The 7,675-nt window shown below is 42.6% G+C and overlaps 1 protein-coding gene across 4 annotated transcripts in view; it reads right to left on the bottom strand.

Annotated features, from left to right (window-relative positions):
- Nucleotides 1–3,109: 3,109 nt before the first annotated feature.
- enc2 (ectodermal-neural cortex 2) overlaps nt 3,110–7,675 on the bottom strand; it is a 46,252-nt gene continuing 41,686 nt past the window's right edge. For all 4 annotated transcript variants that reach the window (XM_071326252.1, XM_071326253.1, XM_071326255.1 and 1 more), the window contains one exon: nt 3,110–4,119. The gene's annotated coding sequence lies outside the window, so the exon portion shown is untranslated. The remainder of the gene's footprint in view (nt 4,120–7,675) is intronic.

Below are 7,675 nucleotides of genomic sequence, written 5' to 3'. Positions count from 1 at the left end.
GCACAATTGTATTTTCAAACGCTTTTCAACCTTATGCAGCCCACCTTTTTTTCTCAATCTTTAAATTTTTAATTTTACCCATTGGGAACTTGTTACCTGTAGGTTGAGACTCTTATAATAGCTATATAATACACTATAATTGTAGAACTGTTCATAGTGGAGGTGTGTTGTAGTTCCTGTTTATCAGCTGTCTGTCCCAGTGGTGCAGTCAGGCCAGTCCAATCCTGCTGCTCTCTTCTCCACAATGACAGAAACACCAGCCACCCCTTACACACAATACGGCTGCAGCCAACCATCAGCTTGACCTCTGACCTCTCAACCCCCAGGAGAGTCTGTGTATCCAAGGCATTCAGAGAGAAGGTCGATAAGACTTCCTGCAGAACAGAACTGCATGCTAAGCAATTGAGGTTAAGAGCAGCAGACCACTGTCAATCCCATCGATGGGGAGGGAGATGAGCTGCTCATGTTGTTGACCTATTTTGACACAGACTTACTGGGCTAATGGAACTTATTTTTTTCACGTTTGTTAATCAGCGGTAAATAAAAGATGAGCTGGTGGAGCATCAGACAGGCCCTGATCTATGATTGGCATTACAGCGTGAAGTGAGTGTGAATGACTCTCTCTGTGCTCTTAATGTGATGATTTTCTGACCATCATGCATTACTCCTCCACTCAACTGTACTGTGTCCATGACCTCTCTGGGAAGCTGCCAGGTTATTAGCCTTCTATATGTACAGTATAGCTCACAGTATGGTGGTCACACAGTATACGTCAGATGCTTTTCCTTGTTCATTGAGAGATACTCCAAAGTTTACAGAAAGCAAAAGCCTTTTAAAACACCAAAACATTTCAGAAATTCAATAGCTGTAGTTGACAGTCAGAGTTCCAGAGTTGTGAACAGCTTCATGGAGCTTGCAGGGGTAAGGGATTGTTCATGTTCAAGCCTTATGAACAGTATCATTTCAGAAGAGATTTACTAGCTGTCAAATATCTCAAAGTGATGCACATGGCAACACTAAAGGAGAGACAAGAGAGAACTTATATGGATGAATGTTCCAACATAATTGGACATCGAGAGATATGTATTCATTGCTAGCTGGTTCTTTTATTGTTGGGGATGTACTGTCACATGTAGTGATTGTGTAAATGCAGAAAATGCAAGAAATGAGCTTGAAAAAACAAGGCATTCTTTATTCTCTTTTTGGGAACAGTAAAAAAACTGTTGGCTAAAGGATATTTAGTTATTAAAAACAGTAGACAAAAAGACTTCAATGTATTATGTAATAGCCTTTCATGAAAATAGAATTGTTGCACTTCATTGCACTTTGAACTCCTGTGAAGTTTAGCGAGATTTAAGTATTGCTTGAGGGATGTTGTGAACTGGGAAGAGAGGAGTGGATTTGCTCAAATATACATGAGCAAGGATGCTCCAAGATTGCTCAATTATGAAGCAGCTAACGAAAAAAACCAGAACAACTCTGCTGCTGCATTTCAATGAGAGTCAGCTCCCTGTGAATGCTACCATGCTATTAGGGTCATACACAGACTATCCCATTAGGAGTTTGGAGGTGCTGCAGCCTGAAAGCAGTTAGGTGGAGTAGCTCATTATGTAGTACAGTGATACACCTCTGCCATAATCTTAGAATGGAAAACAGCATAGGCCTATACTGGCAAATTCTTTGTTTTCTCAGTGAAACAAGTATGGAAAAGCAACTCATATTTTTGGGGGGGTGGGGGGGGGGGGGGATCAGTTCCATCCCAATTCAACACCTGGCTGTAGTTCCCATGCAGAACAAGCCCAGAAATCTACTAGGTCATTGAAAACATACAATCTTAACTGGTCATAATGAAAAAGGAGTGTGATGGTAGCAGTCCCTCGTAGAACCCTAAGGGCATTGTATGTGTGTTGTAAGGAGGGCGATCTTGGATGATATGTGATATCAGTGATGACAAAGGGCAGCAGGTGGTCTGTCCAGACGGCTGAGGCAGGTCGGATAGTCTCCTGGCAGAGGACTCACCTTCCACCTGCCCAGGGGGCTTGCTATGCTGCCTGGCGACGCCTGCCTGTGCCCTTGGCTGGCTTTGGAACTCCTGCTAAAGCTTCTGGGCTGACAGCCACACAGGCTGATTAGAGGGGAGGGGGAAATATGTCTGTAATGGGCTATAAACAGCAACGCAACAACCTTGTGGCCATACTGTCACTGATTGGTGAATGGGTGGTTGACTAAATGACTTTGGGTGGTTGTTATTTGGACGAACATAAGGATGAGTGAACGTCTAAAGGAATATACCCTTTAAACTTTTTTTATGGCTGGAGCCTAGGGATTAGACTTGTTCCTTTCAGCTAAAAAAAAAAGCTGAGAGAATCAAGTGTGTGTTTCTTTACCCTGAGGGGCCAGGAAGAGGCAGGAAACATCACTGATGTGGTCTGCGTCCACACCAGTCACTCCCATCCTAATGTGTCGTGCTAATAGCTTCTCACTGTAGCAGTGCAAACATTACAGGATAAGACCCTTGTATCCTGGGGAGGAGAGGATTGTTAGGCAAACAGTTATGAATAAAACCTTAAATCATTCATTTACGCAGACAATGTATTCAGCAGGCAGAGCCAGGCTAACTTACCGTTGCCTTCGCTAGGTTTATCTCGGGGTCTTTATATTGGTGCTCATAAAGGAATGATTGTATATACACGTGAAAATACAGGAGAAGTCATTTGAGGTTGCATACTGCAATAGTTAGTGTTTGCGTATAGCAAAATAAAATATGGACTGAAGTGTGCTTCCAAAAAACCTTGCATTAAATAATTCATCATGAGAACATTATTTGCATTGTTGAAGTGAGTTTACTACCATTTCTACCATTTGGCTAACTTAGGTCACTCAGAAGTGTTCTGCTAACATTCTCATCAGAGTAACCACGTCAGAAAAGGGATGAAATTCTGGAATAAATCCCCACTGGTTTTAAGCCAACTCAAATTATTATCATAAGCTGATTTTCTCTACTTCAAAGCCCTCTGGAATGTCTGCATTAGAGTTGTCACACAAATCAAGACGACAAGCTGAGGCACTTATTTAAGCCGTTTCCCTGTACTTATGGAACCAGTCAACATGCATGAAATAGTCATTTATTCAAACACTTCAGAGTGAAATGACAAACCTTCCTGCCAGTATTAGGCACAAGGATTTCAGTTCACAAGGAGGCCTTATTACAGTCCTTGAAGGCACCCCTCACATGGAAAACTGCAGTTTAAAAGTGAGTCCTTATCATTAAAAGTTCCTGTTAAGTTCTCCTTCCTATCAGGGACTGCTGGAAAAAAAGGTTGTTGCTTCCGTGCGGCTGTCATCCCACAAACTAACTCCAGAAATAAACACAATTCACAGAAGAAAAAAGTCTTAGTATCAAAAGGTTAGTACCCTCATTGACCCATTATCAACCCACCGAGCAAAAACTGGTTGAATCAATGTTGTTTCCATGTAAAAAAAAAACACTATTTCCTCTGAAAGGTCAATGATACAATGTGTTTCTTTGATATATCTCATTGTTTTATAAAGTTGACTTGCACTGTAGGCTATTTGTTGGATATGAGCGTTTGCCGAGTTCATAAATCCTGTGTGCTGAGAGCCTACAGCACCACCTATGATGGAACGGATAGTGTTCCTGCTTACTGTAGTTTATCAATTGTCATTTACAAAAACACATCAGCCCTTGAGGCTATTTCGCCCGGGTTGAGAGGTGGAATGATCTAGTAGTGGATCCCTCAAAAGAAGAACACGTTTCAAAAATAGCCTCAGTCAAAAATACTGAGCAATATACCCAAGTCAGTGGTCTGTCAATAAAGTGTCTCTCTCTCTCTCTCCATGGTCATGGATAAGACTGTTTGGAAGCATGGTGTGGATGTCTCTTTGTGCTATAAAGGAGTAGAGCCAGCTGATGACATCCCTCTTGGAGGACCTTGTGTTCAGATCATCTGGAACGGGGGAGGTGGGTTTGGAGGAGCAGGAATGGGCGACGCTGGCCGAGCCACATCCGTCACCCGATGGACACACGTCACGCTGTGCTGCGGGCAGGCAAGCCCTAGCAAGCCTCTGCCAGTCACTACGGTCAGAAACATGTGACACCTGTGAACAGAAAGGGTGAAAAAAATACATGTGAAACCCAAGACTCAGGAGGGAGAAAACGGCAACCGACAAAACAGCTCCAATGAGAAATACAGACTCAAGCGATCTCAGTTCTGGATTGTGTAAGCGCAAGATGATTACTGTACATTCATGTCGTGCAAAATATTGATTCACAGTAAGACTACTGTATAATCATGCAGTTCAACAGTTGTTTTTCAAGCAGATCCTCGTCATGTAAATGTATCCCCCCCCCCCCCACAAACAATGTGTACGGAATTGACAGAGGCATGACTTCTCTTGGGAAAAAGGGCACACACAGTTTGTACATCTGCTGTTGTATTCCTCTGGTTTTGGCTTTGAGTCAACCTCTTTTCCTCTCTCCCCCCCTCCCAGCAACCAACCCCCCTGTTGTCAGCATTCCATATATTGTGCAAATGATCCTGCACGTAGCATGATCAGCGTTGGAAGTACCTGCAGCCCTGGAGCACAGGCAACAATGGGCCAGTGAGCTCCATAGCCACCGAGCCATACATGGCACAGATCAAAATAACAAGGGAGGAGGACTGCTAACAGATTTAGGAAGCCTAGCGCATAGAAAGCACCAAAGCAGCCATACCTCCTTTTCTTAAATTATATACACTACCGTTCAAAAGTTTAGGGTCACTTAGAAATGTCCTGGTTTTTGAAAGAAAATCACATTTTTTGTTCATTAAAACAACATTAATTTGATCAGAAATACAGTGTAGACACTTAATGTTGTAAATTACTTTTGTTGCTGGAAACGGCAGATTTTTAAAAATGGAATATCTACATAGGCGTACAGAGGCCAATTATCAGCAACCATCCCTCCTGTGTTCCAACGGCACATTGTGTTAGCTAATCCAAGTTCATCATTTAAAAGGCTAATTGATCATTAGAAAACCATTTTGCAATTATGTTAGCACAGCTGAAAACTGTTGTTCTGATTAAAGAAACAATAAAAAACTGTCCGTCTTTAGACTAGTTGAGTATTTGGAGCATCAGCATGTGTGGTTTCGATTACAGGTTAAAAATGGCCAGAAAGAAATAACTTTCTTTTGGAACTCGTCAGTTTATTCATGTTCTGAGAAATGAAGGCTATTCCACGCGAGAAATTGCCAAGAAACTGAAGATCTTGTACAACGCTGTGTACTACTCCCTTCACAGAACAGCACAAACTGGCCCTAACCAGAATAGAAAGAAGAGTGGGAGGCCCCGTTGCACAACTGAGCAAGAGGACAAGTACATTAGTGTCAAGTTTGAGAAACAGAAGACTCACAAGTCCTCAACTGGCAGCTTCATTAAATAGTACCCACAAAACACCAGTCTCAACGTCAACAGTGAAGAGGCGACTCAGGGATGCTGGCCTTCTAGGCAGAGTTCCTCTGTCCAGTGTCTGTGTTCTTTTTTGCACATCTTAATCTTTTATTGGCCAGTCTGAGATATGGCTTTTTCTTTGCAACTCTGCCTAGAAGGCCAGCATCCCAGAGTCGCCTCTTCACTGTTGATGTTGAGACTGGTGTTTTGCGGGTATTATTTAATGAAGCTGCCAGTTGAGGACTCGAGGACATTTTGAGCCTGTAATCGAACCCACAAATGCTGATGCTCCTTAAATCAGAACAACAGTTTTCAGCTGTGCTAACAATTGCAAAAGGGTTTTCTAATGATCAATTAGCCTTTTAAAATTATAAACTTGGATTAGCTAACACAACGTGCCATTGGAACACAGGAGTGATGGTTGCTGATAATTGGCCTCTGTACGCCTATGTAGATATTCCATTTTAAAAAATCTGCTGTTTCCAGCTACAACATTAACAATGTCTACACTGCATTTCTGACCAATTTTATTTTAATGGACCAAAAATGTGCTTTACTTTCAAAAACAAGGACATTTCTAAGTGACCCCCAAATTTTTGAACGGCAGTGTATATACCGTGGGGAAAACAAGTATTTCATACATTGCCGATTTTGCAGGTTTTCCTACTAATAAAGCATGTAGAGGTCTGTAATTTTGACATGGCATAAGTATTTGATCACCTACCAACCAGTAAGAATTCCGGCTCTCACAGACCTGTTCGTTTTTCTTTAAGAAGCCCTCCTGTTCTCCACTCATTACCTGTATTAACTGCACCTGTTTGAACTCGTTACCTGTATAAAAGACACCTGTACACACACTCAATCAAAGACTCCAACCTCTCCACAATGGCCAAGACCAGGGAGCTGTGTAAGGACATCAGGGATAAAATTGTAGACCTGCACAAGGCTGGGATGAGCTACAGGACAATAGGCAAGCAGCTTGGTGAGAAGGCAACAACTGTCGGCGCAATTATTAGAAAATGGAAGAAGTTCAAGATGACGGTCAATCACCCTCGGTCTGGGGCTCCATGCAAGATCTCACCTCGTGGGGCATCAATGATCATGAGGAAGGTGAGGGATCAGCCCAGAACTACACGGCAGGACCTGGTCAATGACCTGAAGAGAGCTGGGACCACAGTCTCAAAGAAAACCATTAGTAACACACTACGCCGTCATGGATTCAAATCCTGCAGCGCACGCAAGGTCCCCCTGCTCAAGCCAGCGCATGTCCAGGCCCGTCTGAAGTTTGCCAATGACCATCTGGATGATCCAGAGGAGGAATGGGAGAAGGTCATGTGGTCTGATGAGACAAAAATAGAGCTTTTTGGTCTAAACTCCACTCACCGTGTTTGGAGGAAGAAGAAGGATGAGTACAACCCCAAGAACACCATCCCAACCGTGAAGCATGGAGGTGGAAACATCATTTTTTTGGGGATGCTTTTCTGCAAAGGGGACAGGATGACTGCACCGTATTGAGGGGAGGATGGATGGGGCCATGTATCATGAGATCTTGGCCAACAACCTCCTTCCCTCAGTAAGAGCATTGAAGATGGGTCATGGCTGGGTCTTCCAGCATGACAACGACCCGAAACACACAGCCAGGGCAACTAAGGAGTGGCTCCGTAAGAAGCATCTCAAGGTTCTGGAGTGGCCTAGCCAGTCTCCAGACCTGAACCCAATAGAAAATCTTTGGAGGGAGCTGAAAGTCCGTATTGCACAGAGACAGCCCCGAAACCTGAAGGATCTGGAGAAGGTCTGTATGGAGGAGTGGGCCAAAATCCCTGCTGCAGTGTGTGCAAACCTGGTCAAGAACTACAAGAAACGTATGATCTCTGTAATTGCAAACAAAGGTTTCTGTACCAAATATTAAGTTCTCCTTTTCTGATGTATCAAATACTTATGTCATGCAATAAAATGCAAATTAGTTTACTTAAAAATGATACAATGTGATTTTCTGGATTTTTGTTTTAGATTCCGTCTCTCACAGTTGAAGTATACCTATGATAAAAAATTACAGACCTCTACATGCTTTGTAAGTAGGAAAACCTGCAAAATCAGCAGTGTATCCAATACTTGTTCTCCCCAATGTATATACACTGCTCAAAAAAATAAAGGGAACACTAAAATAACACATCCTAGATCTGAATGAATGAAATATTCTTATTAAATACTTTTTTCTTTA

This window comes from Salvelinus alpinus, chromosome 9 (assembly GCF_045679555.1).
Source record: "Salvelinus alpinus chromosome 9, SLU_Salpinus.1, whole genome shotgun sequence".
Lineage (NCBI taxonomy): Eukaryota > Metazoa > Chordata > Actinopteri > Salmoniformes > Salmonidae > Salvelinus > Salvelinus alpinus.
Note: the sequence above shows the minus strand (reverse complement) of the source record. Positions and strands in the feature narration are given on the sequence as shown.